General features: G+C 39.6%; 1 protein-coding gene across 3 annotated transcripts in view; it reads right to left on the bottom strand.

Moving 5' to 3' along the window:
• Prkg1 (protein kinase, cGMP-dependent, type I) overlaps nucleotides 1–26,729 on the bottom strand; it is a 1,308,883-nt gene that overhangs the window by 1,019,992 nt on the left and 262,162 nt on the right. The window lies entirely within an intron of this gene.

Here is a 26,729-nt window from a genome sequence, read left to right as displayed (position 1 = left end):
TTTTCACAGTCATTTTTACTTTGCTCAAAAGTCAGAAGTTGTACGGCCCCAGGTCGGGTGGGTGAGGACACACCGTAATGTTACTGCAAGCCTGCGCTTCCAGTGGAGGGCACGCAATAGACGCATTCTCCATATTTTTGATCATAACCTCAAAAGACTCCAATGAGAGAGAACTTCCAGAACTGCTTCCAAAAGTGGAAAGAATAATGGGATAAGTACAATGTATGGAAGGGGAAGTATCATGAGGGGAACTCGCAGCAATATATCTTATAAAAATTAAACACTGTATATTTTGACCACTCCTTCTGTCTTTCACTGGTCATCCACAGCTGCATTCTAGGGTACCACCAAGGAAATTCATGTGAATGACAGTTGGTGACCCACACCGACGTAGAGCCAGAAACTCTAAGGGCGGAACTCTGAGAGCTGTGGCCTTAAGCCTCGTGGTGATTCCGATGTGTGCTGAAGTTCAAGAACCCCTACTTTATCAAACAGACCTTTCTTGAAAACATTCAACTTCCAAACTTCATGCAATTCCTAGTACTGGCCTCTGCCTAAATGGACCCTTTCTGTCCTACTTGTGGGCAGGCAAAAATCTGTCCTCTGGGGCCAAACAATATCAACTCAAATGTTTTCAGTTTCTTCAAGTAGAAGCAAGCTCTCTATTCTTTCAAAGGGCATGTTTCACATCTTTCCTGGAATGCTACAGTTTTCAACTAATGTATGGTCATTTGCATAATTTCTGTCTCCCCTGCTGGAGGATAAGGCCATACATGTGGGGGCCCTACCGAGGAAGTGTGTCACAGAACACTGTCATGCAACTATTGACTGGACTTTAGTCCTTCTAGATTAGGTAAATCTATGAGGCTTCTTCTTATGTCTGAATTTCATAGTAACAAGAAATAATGTTTAGTACACATATGATTAAAATGTACTTTAAAATAGCATAATATTTTATCTGGAAAATCTATGAGTGTTGTTCATAAATTACTTGGTTTTTACTTACATTAAACTTTTTGCCATTTCTTTTTCTGAGAAATACAGCTAGATAAAAAAAAAAAAGAACAAGCTTATATATGCAAATAAATATTTCCCTTAAAAATTCACTTTAGAGATCCATGTATTCATTTACCAATGTTGATGTCACTGAAAACATTTAAAATGCTTTTTTAACTGCATGAACATCTTACATGCTTGTTATATAATAAAAACAACCTCATTTTAAGTTCTGTGTGCTTAAAATACATAAACCATAAAATACCTACTTTTATGGTCTACCTTATTTTCCAATATTATCACCAACTTCCATTTCACTCTTTTTGAAGATCAAATTTATCTCAGGGCTTAATACTTGCCACTATGGAAAATACCTTTAAAATGTACTTACAGCTTAAAAGGGCAATTTCCAAATAAATGCAATACTGTTCAAGAAAGCCCAGTGGATTAAATATATAAGCTTCACAGGTATCACTATGAAGAGAATATTAAAAGAAATGTATCAATTCTGTTTTGCATTTTAGAAAGTCAGATTTCCTTTGTTTTTGTCTTCTTTTTATGTATTTAGTACAGGGTCTACAGGGTCTCACTACACACGTCCGACTCCTAGTGATCCTTCCTTTTTTTTAGCCTGCCAAGTACTGGGATTATAGGAACGCACCACCATGCCCCAGTCTCAATCCCTGTCTCAGGGCACCCCAGGGGCTGGGGATGGAACCCCTGGCCCTTGCATCTGCCGAAGCAGGCGCAGAAAGTCACATTTCCTTATAATTGTTTTTTCTTAAAGATCCCAAACTTAATTTACGAGGTATACTCGTGTCGCCAAATGGTAGCTTCTATCAGAACAAAACACAAGCACCACAACCTCCTCCCAAAGGGTTCCATGGACAGCGAAATGAAGTCTGTGTGATAGAATTCGTGGACACATAGCCCGCCTGCCGCAAAATAGCACATGCCAGTGTAGTGTCAGTACCTGTTCTGGATCTACCCAGCACATTTTATTTCTACACATACGCATATTATTAATTACGTCTTTACTTGGGTCTTTTCTTTAAGGTTGAAATACCTTGAAAATGGAAGCTCTGCTATTCTAAAACAAGCTTAGACAGAATGTATCACATATTATATGAAATGAGAGAGGGCTCAACTTACAGTTAATAATGACAGTCTGTTATTTTCTACCTTATTATAGTTAAAACCCCCAGATAATTCTCAATTAACACTTATGTTATTTCCATATATTAAATGGAGAATTTGCTTGTGTTCTTCACACACGGCAACTGCAAAGCCACTTGGCACACTGCTATTTTCTCTTCTGAACCTCACTCAGGAGGACAAAGAGGACAAGGCGGCTGGCATGAGCCACCCAGAATGCTCTTTTTTTCCTCCAAAACAAAATGAATCAATATGACAATTATGATGGAGGTTACATGAAAATACACTTGAGCTTTATGGAACTTGGAATTGAGACACTGACTGCAAAAGGAAATTTCAGAATCAATGTTTAGTTCTTTGGGATGGTTAAGCACACTGATCCAAGTGATAATTTATGAGGGGTTACCACGTCCTTTGAGAATAATCCCAAAGAGCTATGACACTCTAAATGGTGACTTTCACAGGTAATACCTTAACCATGCAGTAATATCTCCATTTTCTCTCTCAACTCCATATGTGCATTTTAATAGGTTATTTTACTAATTTTATCAGTCCCAGCATTTATTCTTTTATAAATCAGTAGGAAGTTAAAAATATAACTCCCTTTCATACATCAGCTGGCTATATTATTAAGAAAATAAGCACCAATCTACTTTTTAATAAAGCCACAAGCACACCAGCCATTAGATAAGAAAGTTCACTTGAACCGTGTAAGTATAGAGAGACAGCAAATTTGATTTCTCTTCTTTTCTCCCCCAGTGATAAAAGCAGTTCCCGAAGCACCATTCTTCCAAAGGCTTTCCCTGACATTAAAGACAGGGCTAATTGGACCACATTCATACATCCATGGCAAACTCCTACCACTGAGGCACAAAGAGCTGCAATTAATGAGTCCGGTTCAGCCAGGCATGTGGAACGGAGAATCCAAGGGGAAAAAAAGAAGAACTAAACAGGCAAGTGACTGGTATTAAAGGTGATCAAGATGAAACAGGAGACATTGAAAGCCACTAAATATTTAAAAAGAAGTCATGAGGATGAGGGAGGCCAGGAAGTCAGCGCTGATGGAGACCGGAAAGCAACTGAAGGGCTGCGTTACACAGATAGAGAGGAACTGAGGTTTGCTGTTAAACTATAACAAGTTTATCAGTGCTGCACCCAATTATGCAGCCATTTGGAGTGAGGATGTGTTTTTAGGAACACCTAAGTGGGCAGAAAACAAGAGACCAAAAGTAGAAAATAAGGGCCAACCAGATAGCTCAGAGGACTAAAGTACCTGCTTAGGCAGGCACAGGGACAGGGATTCAATCCCCAGCGTGTCGTGCTGGCTCCGCCTCCAGGACGTGCTGAGACTGTAATGGAGACTAGGCGTAGTGGTGTGCATCCATAATCCCAGTGCTCGGGAGGCTGAAAACAGGAGGATCACTATGAGTCCGACTGTGTAGTGAGACCCTGTAGACCCGGCCCTAAGTACATTCTTTTAAAAGTAGAATATAAGATACAAGTTTTGTCTCAGAAAGAAAAAGAGACTCCGTGACAACAGAACTAGATTAGTAGCAAAATTAGTATTCCAAATGTAGGCTTCATGTTATTCTCACTTTTTATTTCAAAACAAGGGATAAAATGGACCAAGATAATAAAATAGATTCTGGAGCCCAGAACCAGAAGAGTATGTGACTTCTAGTATAGGAGAAGGTCTGCCAAGAAGTTCGCCCAAGCTCTCAATAAATATTATTTGATAAAGATGTCATATGGTGTCATGCTTGAGCCAAGAATATGCAGACCAGTGAGTCTCCAAACACATGTGGCTCACACAGGAGTTTTTTTGGCCTTTGGATTATTTTTGAAATTGAATTAGTTTATAGGACATGAGAATAATTTTTTTAATCTGTATATTTCACATTAATAATAATTATTAAAATAATTTAGATTTTTCTTCAAAACAAAATAGTCCTGATAACACCGGCTTTGGAATTCTGTGGACTGGCATTTTGTAGAAGCTGAGCAGCTGCCAATCCCCATAGCCAGGGCGTCCATGAGTGGCAGGCCCCGGCTCTCCCATGCCTTTCATGCTAAGCTGTGGATATTTAGGTTTGCAACACTGCTTCAGAGAATGATGAGAATCAAAAGAAACATTAGAGGTTATTGTTATTGCACTTTACACAGGAAGCTTCCAAGCTTTGGGTGCTTTTAGGTTATACTAAAATAATCTTTGCACTGGACTAAAACCAAAGGACCTGAAACTTAATCGTCACCCAGCATCCATGTGATAAACCGAGACGAGACTGACAACAGGTATACCCCAGGGAATTTTTCTTGGTTATATAAATAAAAGCTTTGCTTCAACAATTACACTGTTTATAACTGAAACTGTTTTAAGTCTATTAATTATCTTAAATTTCAACTATCTGATTCAGTCTTAGAAAAGAAAATACGGTGAATGAATGTATATTATATATTGTTCTTAGCAATTAATAGACCTCAAATAAAATTAATCTAGAGAAATGTAAACATTTTATTTCAATCTCCAGGAATATCTTAAAATGTGGCCTTATAATACAAACTTTTCTAGATTTAATGTAACTAACACATCATAAAAATGCTTGTTCTTTTTCTGTGAAATCCAATGATCCATTGAAAATAGTACTAAAACTTTGGATATGGAAGAAACGTGTCAAAATAAAGCCCTGCTCAGTATTTTGAAATACTTTTCATTTGCATTTAATAAAATTATCTTTTGGAAAACCAAAGGCAAACACTCTGTCTTTTCTCTTCAAAAAGGCTTAGGATATGTTCCAATCACTTGAAAATTTGCTGAAGAACATTTCCCAAACCGCACTCATACATGCTAGTTTAAGTTATGACATATTTTGCAAACTGCAGAGTTTTAAAGTAAGAAAGTAGTTCTGCTCAAATATGAAGCAGAAACAAAGAATTCTTGTCTTACAGACTATGGCAGTTACTGGAATTGCTTTCCAAGTGTTCTCCCTTAGAAAAGAAATAGAATTAGTTTTTGTTGTTTTTTTTTTTTTTAAATGTTAAGTCTCATCTAAGCCACTTAAATATTTTAAAAACTTATCGGTAACCAAGAGCTGTCAATTCTGGTCTAGATAAGCATAAGTGCCTGACGCTGATTCTAGACTTGGTATTTGTTGTCCATCCCCAAGATGCTGCATGAGCAGAATGGATTTCTGAAGCTACAACCTTGAGGAGTTAGCATTCCCCACGGAGACAGATATTTCAGTGGAAAATTGGAGCAATCTACATTTCAGCACATGCATTTTTGTAGGGCGAACTTTGCAGTCACATCTCCCTGTGATTAGTCCTATTCTGGAAACAGACCATATGCACGGTATGTTCACACTATCACATATTCCCTAGAAAAACTATCACTGTGACCCAGAGGAACAAAAGGAATTTTAAAAATTGTAATGCAGCATAAAAGAGAAATTATCCAGGAGAATAAAAATACATATACAGACAATTCTTCAAAAAAGGAGAAAATGGGGCTAAGGATATAGTCTAGCAGTACAGCACTTGCCTCGCTTGTATGAGGTCCTACATTTAACTATTGGGACAGAGAGACAGAGTGACAGAGTGAAAGTAAGAGAGATAAAGGCAGACAGACGATAATTACTTTGGAATAAAGTCTTAGTGTCAAGGCTGGCCAGATAGCTCAGCAGATTAAAGCACCTGCTCAGGCAGATGCAGGGACAGGGATTCAATCCCCAGCCTGCTGAGCTGGCCCCACACCTGGGCACATTGAGACAGCGATTGAAACTGGGCATATTGGGGTGCGCCTGTAATCCCAGCGCTTGGGAAACTGAAAATAGGAGGATCACTACAATTCCAATCTATGTAGTGAGACCTTTAAACCCTATACGAAAGACATACATAAATAAAATCTTCATGTAAACATTTATTGATTCTAATATCTAAACATTGGGACATCCAATCAGAATAGTCATATAAATTATTTCCATTGGTGAAATACCTTTTATTAGCAGTTATTGGGTGGAGGGGCTCATGTATATGTTAAGTGAAGTGCAGATGTTTCCAGCGGAGCTGAAGAGTTGCCAGGCAGCATTATGTAGTTAGCAGCAGTGCAGTCCTTGGAAACACGCATCCTTCATGCGGGTCCTGCCGTGGTCTAACCCACATCTCAACCCCTTAACCACCACATAACAAAATAGGGATGACATCGCCCTGTAGGGTTCCTGGCAAGGTGATGTGATATAAGATAATGAACCCGAATCACTCAGCAGAGATTGCAGCCCCTGGTGGGGTCACAGGAAATGATAATCGCAGGTACTCCTTAGGGAATTTTTCAAGAGAAAGTACATCTTTGAGAAACATCTGTGAAATGATCCTGACAAGAAATGGCACACACATCACTTCATAAAGCTGTAGGTGAGGAGTGATGTTGGCACATACATGAAGATGCACTGTATACAGGTATGTGCATCTACATGGAGCCCGAACATACATGCAGCAATGTAGAGGTGCACATTACATTTTAGACTTTACATTTTCTACCAAATAAATGTTCTTTTTATACAGAATAAATATATAAAATAAAAAGTTTGCAAAATCAATAAAAAAAATAAGCATGTAAAATTGGAAAACTCAAATCAAAAAGCATTGAAGCAAATAAAGCAGGCACATAGAGGTATTCGAGAGTAAAACAATAGCAAAAGGGCTGGGGAGATGGCTCAGGAGCATAAGTGCCTGCCTGGCATGCGCAAGGTCCTGAGTTCGATCCCCCGTACTGAAAAAATAAAGAAAGAAAAGAGAAATAAAAAGAAAGAAAGAAATGATAGTGAAATGTGAAGTTCAAGTAAAGGCATAGTGACTTGACTAACACAAAAGGAACTAACTTTTGGCTTGAAGATATATTTTCTAGAGAAAAACAAGTCATAAAATAGGGAGTTCCTACACAGAGCAATATGCCAGTGGCCGATGTGACCTAGGGACGGAGTTATCATGGAGGATATTAATGATAGCAACATATATTTGCTAAAAACTTCCTTTCTGCCTGGAATGTCCTCCACGCTCTGATGGGTGAACGGAGCTTTCTCTGGCTCAGTCCAGGGGGCGCACTGAGACAGGAGTGCTGACCCAGGCTTTGCCGCTCACAGGGGAAGGGCAGGTAACACGGAGGGTGGGAAGTGCACACCAGACACAGCGGGGCAAGGTCTCCGTCTGCTGGCCTGAAGCTAGGCAGTGAGAGAGTACATAAAGAAAGAACCCAAGCCATAAGTCACCGGACACTTCCGATTGTTCTTAGCCCTTTATTTCTTTTGAAAACTTCAAAGCTCCAAACTAAAAAAAAATTACTTTAAAAAATGATTTACTTAAGGTACTGCTTTTGAAAATGTCTAAGCTTTTGAATATGGGGATGAACAACCAGGAAATGGTAGGAATAGCTATTTCACTGCAGCCTCTGGGCTTCTGAATGTCATGCAGTATTCCAAAATTACTTAGAAGACCTGCACGGCAGGGATGGAGATGTTCCTAGGGTCAGTGCGGGGAAACATGCCATTTTGGTGCTACATTTCCAGAAGCCATACACAGCATCCACCACGAAACGGGCCTGATTAACTCCTCCCTGGGCTCCACAGTCAGGGCTCAGTGTCTGCTGATCCTTTTGTTCTTTATTGACCAGATTTCTTCATGTCCTGGAAACAGGAATATTTCCCAGCTCATCCTCAATTGTTTGTCTTTCCTTATAGCGCTGACTGAGGACATGTCTTATATTTACCATACTCCTTTCTTGAGGGAAAATCCTGGCTTTCTTTAAATCTATTATGAATCTTATCCTATTTTAGACTGTTTGAGTATTTGGGTGGGCAATGCAGCAACTCCTGACTCTAGAATAGGCTTGGATAACCACAATCAAAGGGATTGGGTTAGGGATGGTAGAACACTTCAAATTTTTTCAGGCAGAGGGTGCCTCTTTCCATGGAAGTGGCTAACAGGGTAGAATGTGCTAGAAAATAATATAGTTAAGCTGAGAGAAAAAAAAAAATCAACACACAACAAACTAAAGTTGAGAATTAGAAATCTATAACTCTGAAAATATATTGATATTGTCATGCATAAAACCAGCCCTGCCCCCAAACATATGGCCTGGTACACTGAAGCTTTAAATCAATTTCTGATAGGTTTCTCTCATTTCCGACCCAACGTATTCTGGTTAAATTTTTATCTCCATTCAATAAGCATGCATTGCGATGTGGAAAGCTCTGACCCGCACACGATTCTGCCTCTCACTGCCATGTGACGTTCTTTCTAATCCATAACACCAGCTCTGCTAAATTTGAGGACCATTTCCACAGCTCCAGCTGCCCAATAGACAGCTCTACGCATCCGCTGATTCTGACAACTCAAACCAACCAGTTAACACAAAGCCAATCAACTTTTCTAGAGGGTGTGTGTGTGTGTGTGTGTGTGTGTGTGTGTGTTCTCATTTTCTGGGATATATATATATATATATATATATGCCATTTTGTTAGTGATGCCACCATTTTTCAATGCTTTGGGCTATCCTAGCTACAATATCAAATTGGTTATCTTGTCCTATTAATTCTTCAAAATTCATCTTCATGCCGTTTTGTTTGTTGTGAAATCTTTATTTATGCTTGGGCTTCCTGACTGCATTTTCTCCCTCGGGTTCTATTCTACATGTGATTTTCATTTTAATCTTTGCAAACACTGATTCCTTTGTGACAAGATCATTCCCTGAAACTTGTATGACCTCAGGGAGCCCAGTGTCTGAGCCTGCCCTGCTCAGTCCCCATCACCTTCCTTACTTTCACGTTCTGCTGTACCCCTGTTTATACCCCAGGAACAAAATGCCTGTACCTAACTGGCTCGTATACTACTCCTAAAACACATCCAACTCTTCTTACTTAGCTTCTCTTCCTGGATCAGACTCCTTCCAACTCACTCAGCTCAGTTCTACTCTATTCTTGGTAGTTTTCACTTGTGTGTGTAGTCTCCGAACCCACAGTTAACTGAAGTGTCCTGATGTGGTGGCACTTACTGTCTGCAATGTTCACCAAGCACACAACCCGGACTGTCACAAACTATTACTGCTACATATCTTTCGTATTTCCTATCTGCAACACTACTAGGTACATGAGACCATATTTTATGGTTATAAGATTTAAAAACATCAGGATATACTTTTTATTCTTTTGTTGTATGTAGGTTATATATAAAAAAAAACTGACTAAAAGCAAAACATGGTCAGGACCTCTGGCTTCGTGGTTTTTAATAAAAGGTACAACTTCCATTGTCCTCAACTGGTCATACAAGGTAATAAAACTCCCCTGTGAAAAGTTCAAAGAAGCAGAGATGTGTCATGGTTCATGAGAGCGCAGATGTGTCCTTTGATGAAGTACAAATCAAAATGATCGGCTCTTTCAGCTTTTATTCAACTTAAAACATCCAGTTGGCTGAAATTACTCTGCATTTGCAAATGCAAGTAGAAAGAATGAACTATTTTAAAGAAAAAGGCCCAGGGGAGATTTTGTAATTTGGAAAAGTACTGGGGGAGGGAGTAGAAGAAAAGGGATACAAAAAACCAAGACGTGTTGCATACATGCGCCCGCACCACACAAGGAATGTAAATATGTCTTAACAATGTTCAAAAAATAAGAAGGGGGTCAAGAGATGGATGGAAGGAGTAGGGCAGGAAGAGAAGGGGGTGAGAAAAAAGGATTCATTTCCCAGTTTTCCACAGGAACATAAACATTTTGTACTGAGAAAAAAGAACTGGACCAAAGAGTCCAAAGGCTGTTACTTGCAAACATTGTAATTTTTCCCCAGGCTATTATTTCCATATCTGCAAAGCGAAACAGTGCTAGGCTACTAGGCCAGATGACTGCCTACAGGACACCCATCTCTCCCTTTCTTCCTTTCAAATGCAGCACCGCTCACATGCCATTGGGGTGGTGTCCCCCACCATGTAGGTAGACAGACAGAGTCCCCAGTTCATGGCTGCAAAGGTAGTCAGGATGCCTCTGACCAGGATAATTTCAAATCTCTGGTAAGGGCCCCAACCACTGAAAGACAGTGCCCCCAATGAGAATAACCTGAAGAAGGGCTACCTTCCTCCAGGGAAACAAGGGCACAGGGGATATGTCCTCAGAACTTCCCCTGAACGCTGGGGACTTGGCCAGGGCAGCAATCTTGTTGTCAGTCTGAGCTGGAAAAGCGTACTGTGTTTCTCAGCGAGCTTTAGGGAAAGTGTCTCACTGCATCGAGGGCTCAGCCTACTATAGAATCCTTACGCGAGATGATAAATAAGGATTAGACAAATGAAGCAAATGATAAGATGAACATGTTTGAGCCAGTTTGAGGCAATGTTTTAGTTATGTGCAGCAAAAATATCCTGACCGATGTCTTCGACTCCATAACCTCTTTCAGTTCTAAACTTTAGTATTTCCAAAGACACATCTTTTAGTATAAAGAAACAAATGATGAAATCAATTGCTTCATCTTAGAAATTAAGATATGTGTCAAGTAAGGGGGATGAGTTGGTAAATTCCCAACTCTTTCTCAGACGTACCTAGATAGAGATTGATTTGACCTAGTTATTTTTCTTCTTGGTATCTTCCCGAAAGAATTTAAACCATCCTACGACAGTAATATACGCATACCTATGTTTATAACAGCACAATTTATAATAGATAAATCTTGGAGACAACCCAAATGCACATCAATAGATGAGCAGATAAATAAAAAAAATTTAATATAATGTAGTGCTACTCAGCCAAAAAGGAGAAATTTAAGACATTTCCAGCTAAATAGATGCACCTTGAGACCATACTCTTTTAAGTGAAACAAATCGCACATGTTTAAACATTCCATTGTTTCTCTTGGGTGAGAAGCTGAAATGGTAAATAAGGACCAAAATACAAACAAATATTGGGAAATGGAAAGGAAATGTTCAAGTGGGAGGGGGAACAAGGGAGGGAAAAGAGAAAAAAGGGAAGAGAAAAAGAGAACAAAAGGAAAAAAAAAATAAAAACAAACCTGTAAATAAGGAGCAGGAAAAAGGGTGCAGGCAGAGGAGGAAAATGAGAAAAAAAGAAAAACCAGTGTATATTATATATAGATACAAGTTCCTTATAGTGAAAGGCTGCATTGTGCATATCACATGCATGCCAATGAAATTAATTTTAAAAAGTACATTTTGACACAGTCTCACTAAGTCATCAAAAAATAGATTCCATTAGTTATTTCTACCTTTAATTCTTTTTCTATACATGAATTATTTACACTAGCATTCAGAAAGCTGAAGCAGGAGGATCATACAAGTTTGAGACCAACCTGGGCTACAGAGTGAGCACAAAGCCAGCTTGAACCGCAGAGTGAGAATTTATATCAAAAAGACAAAAAAAAATTATTTGAACTGAATACAAAGTATTATGGTATGCTAGATGGTCACTACATTACTGAACAAATTGTCCTATAACGTTCTTAAGTTGTCACATCTATAGTTGTGAAAATATGAGTTACTCTAATTTCTCCTTTAAAATCCGTATTATTTTGGTGGCATGCTCTCCTGAATTTCATTCTCTCCTGTCTGTCAAAAGAGATGAAATGCAAATGTATCATGTCATGAATCGAATTCAAAGAACATGCAGTTGATCTATATTTTGTTGGCTTCTTGTCACTCAGATATTCCACATCTGATTTCAATGAAAATTCCAGCCTTTCTTCTGAAGTCACTTCTTTAATCATATTTTCACCATAAAGAAATAAATAATGACTTAGTTGTTTTCCTCTTTACATGACATCTAAAGTCATTATGAATACAAACTAACTTATCCCAGGGCGATTAGGTACTTTAACTCAATGAAGTATAAATCCAAATTCCCTGAAGAAAAACACTGAATTAATTAATTTTGCATTACATGGATTTTTGTTGCAATGTGGGATGCTGTTGTTGTTTTACTAATCTATGATTATAAAATCAACTACTTAGTTTGGCTTATTGCCTCTTACGGAATTACCAGGTGAAAAGGTTGAATAGAATCACTAATTTGCTCCTCCGTAGAAAGGTTTGTATCTGACTGGGAGTAATTAATCTGTAGTTCAGTAATTCTCCCATCAGACTAGTAATTAATACAAAAATTTAATTATTTTCACAAGGCCTTGTAAAAACATACATTGGGCATTGCCACAAGTGGGATGTTACATCTGCAATTCCTACTCGGCAGAAACATTGCAAGTGCGTGAGAAAGAACTGTCAGGCTCGTTCCTCAAGACCATGGCTTGCTCTGCTATTTCAAAAGCACAGAAAACATTTTTTCCTGGCTGTTTGATTCATCACAACAGAAAGACAACACGCAGCTATTGATATCACAAGCTTCTTTCAACAAGAAAAATAAAACTTCCAATCTTTTGATGCATAATAACATAAAATTGTAAGATTCTTTGACATGTTATGGTTCACATTTACCAAGATTAAAGGGACGCAGAACTCCAAAGTCTCTCCATCTTGAGAGGAGTGTCTGTGTTCCGGCCACCCTTGCATGTATCTCATGACAATGAGTTGAAGGTTTGAATGCTTCGTAGTAACCACGAAGGTCAATAAGCAGACAAAGTGCTCACCCTCTCTGACCAACCCTGGCTTCTCTGGGGCTGGCTGGTCAGACTCACACAGTAGAATTTTCTTCTAATTGGCTTGGGGATGAATGAAATCCACCACTTCCAACTTAAAGGTCAAATAAAACTCTTTGATCTCAACATCAGGCTGGTCACCTTCTGATCAAAGGAGAGGTCTATTGAGAAAAAAAGAATTCTTCTTCTCATTGGAAAGTCAGCCAGGGAAAGGAAACTTGATAATCTAACCAAAACTCATCTTCTGTTATAAAAAACATTTCCATTCAAATTTCATCAGTGCAGAAGATTTGCAAGGAGTAAAACTTTCCCAAAGGTGGGTGTCACAGTTTGCGTCGACAATGTCTACAACTCTTATGTGTGTGGAGCATGGGTGGTCTACAGGGGCACCGTAGCTGACTTGGTGGTAGGAGTTGGAGCCCAGGTGACTGCTGGCCGTGGAGAATGTGGCCTGCAAGGGTGCCCCTCTCTCCCCAGCGCTCCCTTCTCTCTGCCTCCTGACCTTCGTGATGTGAGCAGCTCTTATTCCCCAGAGCCTTCTGCCCTGACTTTCCTGCCTCCAAGCCAGCCAACTGGGGGCTGAAAACTCTAAAAGCCGTGTGCACAAATAAAGGTCCCCTCACATAAGCTGTGGGTCCTGGGAATTGCGTCCTGGTGACAACAAAGTAACATGAACAGTGGAAAATCAAAGCAGGGTGGTGTTTTGCACCCACCGTGGGGTGCAGGGACCACCAAACGCTCTGCCAGCGACCCGAATGCGACTAGCTCTCTCTGTTGGGTTAGTCTAATGAGTACACACAGCTCATCTCCTGCCAGACCTCCACGCAGTTCATCAAAATCATTCTCCTCTGGTTTCTCCTACTTCCAATCCAGCCAATGAGAGCGGTCAAATTCGAGTGTCTACTCCAGACAGTACAGTTGGGGCCTTAGCATGCTTTCATTTTAACCTTGATACCTTTAGAGTGTGATTTTATATTTATTCAGGGAAGGAAGAACTGCAATTCAGAGCTGTTCAGTAGAAAGGAGCTGGGGAGGATACCTTTGAATTTATGTTCATCTGATGCAAAGTATCATATTTCTCCTTCTTCACTGTCCTCCAAGTACCAAAGTCAGAAAGGGCAGTTGTCATGGAAAGAATCGAAAAGACAGTAATCTAAATTGCTTTTATTTTATGGAAAAGCATAGAGAAATATGAAAGAATGGCTTTCTTTCTCACCATGGCAATGATAAGAATCTGAATATTCAAAGGAGATTCAGAATTTATCTGTTCTCTAGGAAATCTGATAAATTTTACAAAAAAAATAAGAAACATGGATGTTTGCTCTCTATGTTGCAAAAGAAACATCGATTTCATACATGAATTTAAAAACCAAGACTCGGTACTTGACAGGTACTTACTTATTCCTGTGTTGATGCATTTTAAAATACATTGCTAGGGCCAGCCAGATAGCTCAGCAGAGTAAGGTGCCTGCTCAGGCAGGCTCAGGGACCAAGGTTTGATTCCTTGCATTCTGTGCCAGCCCTGCCCCCAGGGCAGGCTGAGAGGGCCATTGAGACTGGGCCTGGTGGTGTGTACCTGTAATCCCCAGCACTTGGGAGGCTGGACACAGATCGCACGAGTCCGATCTATGTAGTGAGACCTTGTAGACCCTGTACTAAATACATAAAAAAAGAAACCTACATTGCTAAAAATCAAAGCATTTTATTCAATATACTGTTGAGGCCCAGAGAAGGACACTGGAAAGTACGGCTGTTTGCATTTGGAGCAGAGTGGAGCTCTCTGTCAGCTCCACTGGCCTCAGTCTCCATGGTTCTCTTTCTCTCCTGAAGCGCAGGTCAAGGCTTTTCCTAAAATTCTCTTGTTTCCATAAAGACAGGATCCACCATTTGTTTTAAAAGTGTTTGTAAATAGGATACCATGTCCGCATCTTGTACAGCAATTAACCACTAGGAAGAATGTATGCAATGTGTTAATTATTGAAACTGTCCTACCAATTTGATTTGAAACTGTCTCATTGCTATTTGTTTCTCAATAAAATTATGGGGAAAAAAATAATAAAAAAAGACAGAATCCACCAAAGAGGAATACAGCTGTCTCCAGCTTTAAAAATTTTTTTCATGATATTATGTCCACATCACAAAAAAAAAGAAATGGAGTATCAAACACTACAGAGTCCAAAAGAACTTAATCTCATCCTAATGTGTATTCTCTTGGCATATTCATTGCCTTTAAAAATCATTTACTGCCTCTCTAAAATATCCCTTCCTTTCCTCTCCCTTATGAAAAAGGTGATTTAAGTTTCAACCACAGGGCCCTTTTGTTTCAGTTCCACTCATATTTTGTAGGGCCCTAGTATTTATATAAACTGATACAATGTACATTTTTTTACATTTATTCTCTCTTTCGTCAGTGAATTATGACCCATGAGAGAGACAGCTTAACTTGCTTTCATACCAAGAATGTCAGCATGCAAAGACACGGTTCCTCATCTTTGTAAATGGCCAACACTGTACAACATCACACGCAGGCTTGCCTGCTTGCTTGCTTCCTTTCTTTTTTCCTTCCTTCCTTCCTTCCTTCCTTCCTTCCTTCCTTCCTTCCTTCCTTCCTTCCTTCCTTTCCTCTCCTCTCATTTTCTTTCCTTTCCTCTCCTTCTTTCTCTTCCTCTACCTTTCATTCTCCTCCCTCTCATTTTCCTCCTTCTCCCTTGTTAAGGTTTGTGTCTAGGTGTCCCCCCAAAGCCTCATGCAGTCATGGGGTAGCTTCTGGAGTTTGTGATTGATTCCTGTGGGTGTGGATGCTGCACTTGCCCTGGGGCAGGTAGTTTGCATTATAATGTAAGGAAGAAAGAGAAGTTAGCTGCTTGAGCTGCTGCTACTCCTCCCTGTGCTCTTGCTGTTTGCCACTGCTATGAAAGGTTGCCCTCTGCCATGTGACTCTCTGCCTTGGAGGCAGCTGAATATGGACTGAAACCTCCAGTAACTGTGAGCTAAATAAACTTTTCCTTTCTTCATTTTGGGTATCGGGTATTTGTTCCAGCAATGATAAAAGGGTAATGGAGACATCCCTCTTCCTCATCCTCTTCCTCACTTCCTCCTCCTCCTCCTCCTCCTGTTTCCATTTCTGCCACTGCGTCTTGCTTCTAGTTTGGGGGTTCAATGTGGTAATCCATGTCCTGATTTGAGATACCTAGAATTTTCTCCTAAATGCACATGCATACACATGCACACATATATTTGGACTAAATTAGGCTATCAACAAATAATTTTAAAGGGCCAGTCAAATAGCTCAGGGGATTAAAGCATCTGCAAGCAGGTGCAGGGGCCAGGGCTTCAATCCCCAGGTCTGCCATGCCAGCCCCACCCCCAGAGCATGCTGAGACAACATTTGAGACTGGGAGTGGTGGCACACCTGTAATCCCAGCTCTTGGGAGGCTGTAAACAGGTGGATCACTACGAGTCCGATCTAGTAGTGAGACCCTGAACACCCTGTAGACCCTTCCCTAAAATACAAAAAAGATATAATTTTACTATCCCAATTAGTGCTATTGCTCACATATTCATTTATTAATCATAGTAGTAAACAGTGATGACATCAGCATCTCATGTTTGTCACCAACACCTAGAAGGCTGGAGAGAGTTTTTGGCGTGTGGTAACTAATTCAAGGTGCAGGTCAAATATACATAACTATAACCTTAGAATTTTTTTTTTTTTTTTTTTTTTTTTTTTTTTTTTTTTGGCAGAACCAGGAATTGAACTGAGGCTCTTGCGCTTGCCAGGAAAGCGCTTATTCCACTGAGCCATCTCCCTGGCCCCAATCTTAGAATCTTCATACATATTCTGAGTAAGATATGTTTCCTAATTCAGGAAACACAAGAACCAGAAATTATTTAATTAATTACATTTAGAATTGGAGATTAATTCCTAGCAGACTAGTATGTGCTCATTTCCTGTTGTATATTAATTGAGTACTGCGTTATCTCTCCCCAAGAAGTAAGCTCCTAAGAGCTTTAACAGGTAATAAGCCTTTTACTTTACATGGTAAGAATTGTCATAGTTGTATTCTGTATTTTTACGTATTTCTCATAGTTGTATTCTGTATATTTTACGTTAAACTATATACAGTAACTATCAAATTACCTTCAAGATGAGGGGTTTTAAGAGCCTAGATAATCATTTTTTGAATTATAAATTATACAAAGGAACACTGCATCCTCCTATTGAGCACATGGCCAACAAAATTACTGCTCTGAACAGCAGTGTACTACATTCATATACTTTCAAATAGTATTTTTTCTTGTAGACCAACTCATGCCCACATAGAGTTTATGGCTGATGAAACATTATCAAGAGGATTTACATGTACTAGAAAAAAGCAATCCACAACTTCCTGTGAAGGCTTAATTTTGCCAGAGTAAACAAACAATTTTCAGATGTCCTTGCCAATTCATGAAATAGCTATCTGGTCAACCGTAATAGGAACCATGACTTTTCTCTATATTGAAGTATGGGAAAGAGGCAATGTAAAGTTGTCTTTATCCCACACTATTAAAAGGCATTATATCCAACAGATATTGATTCATATCTACCAGATGTCTGAAAAAAGGTACCTACCATGGGAAAAAGTCTCTTATAAAAAGTGAAGTACATAAAATTATATGTACCCTAGAAACAGTGTGAAGGCTGTCCCTTATTTAAGATATATCTGTTTATAGAAATGAATGGAAGGCAACATACAATGATATCAAAGAGAAACACAGCACGAAAGTTAAGCATTCTGGTTATGAGTTCTCTCAGAAATCCAGCTTTCTCTGCTATAAAGCAGGCATGGTAGTGATGCCAGCACAGATATGGATTAGGAGCAGGGACAGGGTTCAGAGAGGGCTGCGCACACACCCATAACTAGTTCTTTCACTTCCTTTTTACAAGCAATTCTATGACAAAGCAAGCAAAAGCAGGTGAACAGGCCACCCGGGAAGAGGTATCTCCCACACTCGCCTGTCCTGCAGTTTCACTTCCTCATAGGTTTGCAGGTACTTGTCAGAAGTAGTCAACACAGTGCTCATCTAAGCCGAGAAATACACACACACCTTCATGAAGAAGAGCTGGTCTGCCCCTGGCTGCTGTACAAAAGAGAAGTTCAACTAACAGTCTTGCTTTCTGTAGGAATCGCAGTACTCAGTGAGAGAGAAAACAGCTGACAAAGCCATCCATCAAGTCTGACACTGCTTCCAGTTCCTAGGAAAGGGTTCTGCCTTCTGTGACAGGGCGCTCCGTCACTCGGGAACGTGGCTCACACTTTCCCACTGGATAAACTTATTTACAGGTGCGCAGTCTAATCCTGCTTTCTGACACTCAGCCACTCTCTGCTCTGCCCAATTACACAAACTGATATGCTGGTTCTCATATAGGCTTTTCCGGTATTAACCAATGGTGTTTCTACGTCACCACCTATTCATTTTTCCCCTTATTATAACAGAGACAAATGTAGACATCTGCTCACTTCCAAGATATACTGAGTGAATTAGCTTTGTTCCACACTTCTGTGCAGGGTGGTGGGGCACTGAAAGTCAAATTCTAACATCTCTGGAAGGAGAGGAAGAAGACTCACCTGTGCTATTTATATAATATTATAAATTTATCACCTAGAATGTTCGCTGGTCTGCCAAGCACCAGAAGAGCACCTCACAAATAACAAACGCTGGGTGTTACTGTTGAATGAACGAAAAATAATATCTATTGTTAAAGGCAGCCCTTTAAAATATATCACCCACTGTGGAAACGGTATTACAATAAATTCACATTTTTTTTTCACATGTGCTCTGTTTTATTTGCTGATGGAGACTGATTGGTTTCACAAACGAAAATTTTGGAAACCGAGTCTGTAACATTACTAGAGCTATACGTACCACCCCAAACATATGTGATTACAAAACATCAGTTAAATAATAAGAGAAATAGCAAAGTGAGTAGGAACAATATGAAACCATTTAAAACAGCAAATAACAAATGGTAATTTCAATGTTTATATTTTCAACACATTTTGAAATTTTATTATCCATGTTCTGATATATATCCTGCATGTAAAATAGTTTACAAATTAATATTCAGGAACTTTCTGTTGTTACCACAATATACACAACTTTGCCCTAATATCTACTGAGGTGGGTTCATAGAAGAGTTTTCCTCCTAATTTTCTTGTGTAAGTGATTCTTTTTAGTCTGTATTATAATTTTTTTTTGCTCAAATATTTGCCCATAGCTCTGGAGAGAGCTGCTGTATTACAAGAGCTAAGCATGGCTGCTGCCTTAAAGACAGGATTAACTAGGTCTCCTCATTTAAAACAAACCCCAAAATATTATCCTGTTTCAAAAATTAATAAATAATCAATTTCCGTGAGATATAGGCCTTTAAATCCTCTTTCAGTCAAAACTTTATCTATGGGTGAATTTATTTTTGCCTTGAATCTGATCTCGCTCTCTCATTCATTACTCAGTTACCAACTTCTTAGACAAATTAATAGTTAAATCAGCCTCAGAGCACAGCGAGGTGGCTTATAGTAAGAAAATACATTTAACTTGAGGACATTTAATACAGGCATTTTCCCACAGTTGTACTGATCACTTACTTTTCTGTTCTGTGAACTTTCTGCAGCCAACTGCACAATAAGAGTTTATTCTTCTGGAATTGCCAAAAGTGATTACATTTCAGAACTTTAAATAGTACTTTCACATGCAACTTTAAAGCCTACTATTGTACTTAATGCTTCCTCAAAGAAAAAACACCAAAGGTTGCTATGGAGCTCATTTCTATGGCCATAATTTCCTCATCAAAAAATTAGAAAAAGAAAATAATGATGTAGGTGGACTTTGCTGCTTTCAGTTCCAAAATATTATGATTTACAAATTCAATTTTATTGTTGACCTCTTTTCTACAACCACAGATATACTTAGCTAAGATAAAGTAATGTTAAATATAATAATGTCATAGCTAAGAATACCTAGTCTATTTTGAATCACAGATAAAAAGAGAAATTTCAACAAAATGCTCCCAAAGATATGTAAACCACTCTTCTAAACACATATGATGGACATTTTGATGCATATCTGAAAAGCTAGGAGAAACAAATTAATATATTTCTCATTAATTTAAGATGTAAATATTTAATGCTGAGTTTCTCATATTATGTTCAAAGGGAAATTAATATTTATTGGACATATTCTAGGCAGCAAAACGTGTCTTAGGCAACTTAAAAGGCATTTATTCACAGCAACCCTTAATGCAGAAGCAATCAGATTGTTAGTCCTCCGAAGTTTCTTTTTCCTTTTTTATTTATTTTTTTTATTTTAGAAAAGGGTCTACAGGGTGTTTAGGGTCTCACTACTAGATCAGACTCGTAGTGATCCACCTGTTTACAGCCTCCTAAGAGCTGGGATTACAGGCGCCACCACGCCCAGTCTCAATTGCCATCTCAGCGCGTCCCAGGGGCGGGGCCAGCAGGGCAGGCCCCGGGGATCGAAGTCCCGGGGATCGAAGTCCTGGCCCTCTTCTCGCTTTCTGAGAGTAGATTTAAACCTCTCTATTATTGTTGTTGGATATTTCCACCTTTGCTGTGCTGCTGCCTTTGTTACGATTGCTGTCATTGACAGAAATAACAATTAAATTTATAAGAAAGTAAGCAGTCAGTCCCAAACGTTGGGAACATGGAGGAGCTGGGGAAACTGCAAGCTGAAGCAACAAACTGCAAGCTACAGGAAAGCTTGTAAAATGGAAAATTAGTAAACAGTTCAAGTCAAAACTGGAAAACATCTCATTCAATTTAGAATTTTTGAAAATGGGAAAGGAAGACAAGAAAATAAAGAAGATTATTAAGAACATAGGAACAGGAGTTGATGTCAGAAATGGAAGATAGGAGACATGCAAGAGAGGGAATCTGTGGAGTCAATGAGCAGGTCCCTACCTCTGGGTTTTGTAGTCCTAATCAAATAACCAAGACTTTTTGTGTGTGTGTGTGCAAGGTCTCACTACACAGCTTGGACTCATAGTGAACCTCCTGTTTTCAGCCTCCCCAGTTCTGGTATTACAGGTGTGTGTCCCCACACCTGTACCTGGGTTGCCAGGGTAGGGCCAGAGCAGTGTGTAGGACCAGGGATTGAACCCTGTTCCCTGTGCTTACCAAAGCAGGCGCTTACTCCACTAAGCTCTCCAGCTGGCCCTTAAATATCTTATTCTTAGAAGTGTTTAGCTGAAAAAGCAACAAGTTTTATTGTACATGTTCAATTATCAAAGGTATAAAGTTTATTGTCTATTTAAACTAATATCTCATTGAAAGATCTCTTTTCACTGTTTGTCTTCACACATCTCCTCACGTGCATCTGAAGAAGACTAACAGAAATATTTGGTCACATAGTCCTTGAATCTCCTTTTTCTTATTTAAAACACATCTAAATTCCAAACACAGAGCTAATTCCTTTTTCTTCTGGCATTTTAGAGGAAGATATAATAGGTTAAAGAGAAAAAATTGACCAATAAATATAGTACTGTAATAAAAACTGTCTATATTGGAATCATTTAACTTCACCACAAACTTGGCCAACAGAAATGTGCAAGCCACTGTCACCTCCATGACTGCTGCCGCATTCTCACACATGGTCTCGTGGACCACGCGAGAACCATCCACCCACGGCCCCACATGCCTTTAACACAGCCCACTTCTTCCTAATATTGCAGCCCTTGTCTTAGCAATATCTTGTTTGTGGTCCCAAACGCAGAATCCACAAACACACAGGTACAAAACAAATCACACAAATAGAAATGCTGTGTTTTGCCCCTATTATTGAAAATTTCTCATTGTATTAGCTACCGATATTTGAAAACCGGGGTATACCACCTAAATGTCCCAATGCACAGGTTCTCCTGGAGATGGGAGAACTTGATCCCAGGGCACCATGGGGGGTGGCACTGAGTGGGACAGCAGTGAGCCAGAGCTCTCCAATGTGTTGCAGTGCCCAGCTCTCCACAAATGCCTGACTCTGAGGCCAAAGGACAATGGACATACATTTCTGTGTTTGCTCCGCTGTTTAATTGTTGAAAATTTCTCTTGTACAAACATCTGTCAGAGAAGTTGCAAATAAAGATTAATCAAATCAACTCATTGTCTTTTATTTTCCATTCCAGGGATTAGCAAACATTTCTGGAAAGGATCTAATTGTAAATATTTGGGGCTTTACTGGCCACACTGCCAGCATCTAAAGTACTTAACTCTGTTGTTACAATGCAGAGCAGAAGCAATCGTAGAGCATACATGAATACATGGACCTGATTATGTTCTAGAAAAGATAGGAGGTGGACCTCATAGACCTTGGCTTTCCTCTACCTGTGTGGATGATCAGCACATGGGTTCTCTTTCTCATCTCCCTTTGGGGCTAGAATTGGGCCAGGACCTTGTCATTCTATGCATACACTGTACCACTGAGCTGCACCCCTAGCCCAGGCGTATACATTTTCAACACCTGTCCCAAGCTTTCTTTTAACTTTGCTTTCCATGAAGCCACTTTTTTTTTCAGCTTCTTTTCTTCTCAGTCTAGACTCCTTTGTTAATGGTAATTGGTTTCCAATAGCTAGTAAAAGACACTGTCAAGACTTTCTATTACTTCTTAGGGGCTGGAGAAGGTTAGCCTAATGCAATGAGAAATTTTAAATAATAGGGGCCAAATGCAACACTTCCATTTTCTTGGTTTGTCTTGTACCTGTGTAGTTGTGGATTCTGCATTTGAGACTACAAATAAGGGTAGCAGCAAATGTAGATTGCGAAAATAGCAGGGACACAGCAATGAATTAGTTGCTCCTTTCTACACCGTCTCTGATAGTTCTCTGCTGTCTAGTGAAAGAATGAATTTGGACACCAATCACTGTCTGAGCTGTATCTGACTTCTAGAGAGCCCACGAGTAATTTGCCCCAATCACTCCGGATTGTTTGTTCTTGTCTCACTGCAACTCACCGCCTGCTCTCAAACCCTTTGATCAGGCTTACTGCAATCTAGAACAGGTGATGAGTTGAAGGGGAATTGAGTACTACCCATATTTCAAGGTCTTCCTTACATCATATACTCCCCATGAAGCCTTCCCATATTCCACAGGTTATACTCAATATTTTCAACCTTTGTGCTCCCCTTACCACAAATAGAACACATCTTACTTGGTTGCATGTGTAAAATTGTTCATTTATAGGCTGCAAATAATTGACCATTGGTAACCTATTACATTAGTCTTAATGCTGTATAAATAAACTTATCTAATCCACTCCCTGAGGAAGTGATTGTGTCTTGTCATTTTGCTACTCTCTGGATATCTAATAACCCCTTGCTCAAGGTAAAAGACCCACCAACACATCAAGCACACACATTGAATCTAAAAACCATTATTAACAGTAAGCAGAGTAAGGGAGACAGTGTACGTATCTCTAAGTTCCTTTTAACTACTACAAGGATGGCCTTAATTCTTGACCTAGATGACTTAAATTTATAAAAATAGCACATGGGGGAGAAAAAAGAGAGCAGAGACCTGTGGAAAGGTACAGTGGCACTTCCCTGGGTGCTGACATTGTGCTCCATTCCCAGGGTCACAGAAGCTCAGATGTCGTTATATGATTAAGTCAATTTCATCCAGAAATATTAGGAAAATCCTGTGACTGGAAGAAGCACCTGGTGTTCAGAGTAGAAAATTCTAGTTTAGTAAAATGTGTGATGTTTTATGGGCTGTCTTCTAATCTTCAGTTCTTTCTTTTCAATCTGAGAGCAAAAATGAAATCAGCTGGCGATAGTGTGCCTGCTGCCCTCCTGCTGCTGAGTAAAGGGATGAAGCTAAGGGAAAGAGAGAAAGCTGAAGGCCTGTGGATCAGGGCAGTAAAATTCTCATCACCTCTGGGTGGTATGCTGAATGGACTTGCTCAGGGAGGGAGGGTGGCAGTCTAAATCGGTATGTCCACAGACTCGGAAGTGTAGTACCTGCATTCACAAAGGGAAACACCAATACTGTGAAATTTGCAGCTAAAAAGATGCCATCTTCCTTGTAGGGAGAAAAATGATAAGGTTACTTTAAGCAGCCCTGATAAGCTCTCAGACATTTTTTCCCCAACAAGTGGTTATAAAGTAGCTACATAATAGAAAAATTATGACCAGTCAAATATCCACTGCTTTGGAAAGGATGATAACATCATCTTTTATCTTAAGAAGCTTTTCCTTACAAATGTGCTAAAATGCTGTCAGTTCTTCAGTAAGTGGGAAATATTAAAACGCATGAAGGAATGCAGCAACTTTTCTTCATTGCATCCCCTTAAGGGTCCTTCAGGGCATCTCTCAGTAAAAAGAAATTAAAACAGGTCCTTTAGATTCTTTGGAATAGAAACCCTGCAGCAGGAAGTAGGTATTGGGAGAATGTGAGAAAGCCTCCGAAACATGTAAAAATAACTATTGTCCATTTTACAGATCTCTCAGATGGGGAGGAACTCAGAAATGATACTGAGATTTCAGCTACCTGCAAAAAACTATATTCTTGGACTACATGGACAATATAAATGGTAAATAAAGAAGAAAGAGAATCAAACTAAATCAAATACTTGCTCTTCTTAACTTCAGTTTGACTTGAACATCTCATGAAATTAAGAGTAAGTCTTGATTAGTCCCAAAGGTATGATCTGTTATATAAAGTAGTTATACATTCTTAAAATTTTTATGCTTTTCTTTGGTAAGCATTATTTTTTTCTCAACTGTACTCAAACAAGAAAATGACCTTGGAATAGTAGGACAAAAAAGGTACTCACAAAAGAAGCCAAACAACTACAAAAATAGAACAAAATTCAAAATTCAAAGAAAAAAATTATGTTTGGAAAGAATTACATCATACCTGAGCATATCTCTCCTACGACTGTGTTTAGCAAAACAATTGGCAAGAAAATATTTTAAAATATACCCACAAGATGGGTGAGGGCAACAAAAGAATTCAGTGTTCTCCTCAGGCACACTGGTCTGTCCCCTTCCCTACTCCCAGGATAGAGAAGCATATCTCCTAAGCCTTGGCAAACAACTAGCTCTTCCTCCCTCAGTCTCTACTGTTCCTCCCTCCTTGTTCCCCTTCTCCTTCTCCTCCTTTCCCTCCTCTCCTTCTTCTTCCTTTTCTCCCTCTCCCTTCCCCTCTCTCTTTCTCCTTCTTCTTGTTCTAGCACTTGGGATTTAAACCACAGCATTGATGCTGAGCTGCATCTCTGACCTTTTTATAATTTTTTAATTTTGTGACAGAGTCTTACTAAGTTGCTAAATTCTCCAGGCTAGGATGAAATTTGATAGCCTCCTGTCTCAGCCTCAAAGGTTACTGGGATTACAGGCATTGATACACAGGATGATTTCCCCTACCTGTCTCATCATAATCCATAGCTATAATTCTGTTTGAATTTCAGTTCTGAGACCCTGAGCATTGTTTGATTTGTTGAAGACCAAGTTGTTCTTCTATGCACAGAAATTTTTCCACAGAGGGCAAGAAACAATCTCCATCATCAGCGTCGGGGGTCCCTGGTACCCAGGATTTTAAATACAGCTCCTATAAATTAAATAGCTTTGAAATTGGTTTTCATGTTTGGGGTAGTTGATATTTTTATGAGCAGAATATATTTATTGGGTAGTTGATTTGTTAAGAGGAATTTTTACTAGATAAGCTTTGACCTTCAGAGATTTAAGGTTGTCATGCATAGGGTAAAGAAAAATTCTTTTCTCTGCAAGAAGAATTCCACAGGTTTTCAGGCTGAGCTCTGAAGATCTAAAAAGAAGATCTGGCAAGAAAAAATCTACTGTAACCTTAAACAACATCTTTCAGTAGAATTACAATGTTTGCTGTCCCTGTAAAGCTTTAGGTTCACAAGGCTAATCTGTAGAGCTGCGTCCTCCTGCCTCATAAGGAATTAACAATGGGAAAATGTAGAGAGAACAGGACTCTGGTGCCACCTCTGTCACATATTCATAAATCTAAAAAAGTGTACTTTGTCTCCCTCTGCTTTAGTTTTCCCTCTTAAAATCATGGGCACATGTAGCAAACTAGCCTTGTAACTGGTCCCCATTTGGGCCCCACTTGTAGGACAAAAGCCTAGTCCAGTCAGATCCCTGTTCCGGGAGCCACTGGTAGGGATCTAGTCCTCCTGCTTTGTTCCCTGACCCAGGGCTGAAGGAGGATGACATACAAACAGACACAGCTCATTTAGCATGTGGGCAGCCAGGGGCTCTTGCCTTTAGCAGGCAGAGAGCCCTGGGGATCTGGCTCATTTGGCTTTTAGTCACCTAGATATGGGTACAGTCAATTAGAGTAAAACAAGAGGCATCTGCCTTCTATTACCTATTAGTATATCTTGCAGTAAAGCGACTGCATCTCAGTCATATTCACTCTTCCCTAGAACCTGCAGCACACTCCATCCCTACATGCTGTCCCACTCCTTTGTGCCTACAGAGGTGGCCACTTAACCCTCAGCTCTCTTTAACTGGCCTCCCACGAGTGTAAATGTTTGCTAACATGTTTTCCATATTGGACATTCCCTGATTCCCTCTAGTAAGGAACTAACAAAATGAGGTCCATTTTGTACTAGAGTGAATGAACCCTCACTAGTGGTTGCCTGTGCCTGGGATAAACTTTAAAAACAACTCAGCGAATGAGTGAAGAACAATTCTGACATCAGGCAGATTTGAAGTCAAATCCCACCTGCTTTGAGAACTCACACTACATAAGACTGAGCCTCATGGCCTTCAACTGTAAAATGGGAATCCTCACACAGCCTATGTCATGAGGTTTTGGGAAGGGTTAAAAAAGTAAAAATGGGGCTGGGGAGATAGCTTAGTAGAATAAGTGCTTGCCTGGCAAGCACAAGGTCCTGAGTTCAATTCCTGGCACTGGGGGGGTGGGGAGG

Source organism: Octodon degus, unplaced genomic scaffold, assembly GCF_000260255.1.
Source record: "Octodon degus isolate 3935 unplaced genomic scaffold, OctDeg1.0 scaffold00005, whole genome shotgun sequence".
NCBI classification, from domain to species: Eukaryota; Metazoa; Chordata; class Mammalia; order Rodentia; family Octodontidae; genus Octodon; species Octodon degus.
This window is presented reverse-complemented; position numbering and strand designations above follow the sequence as displayed.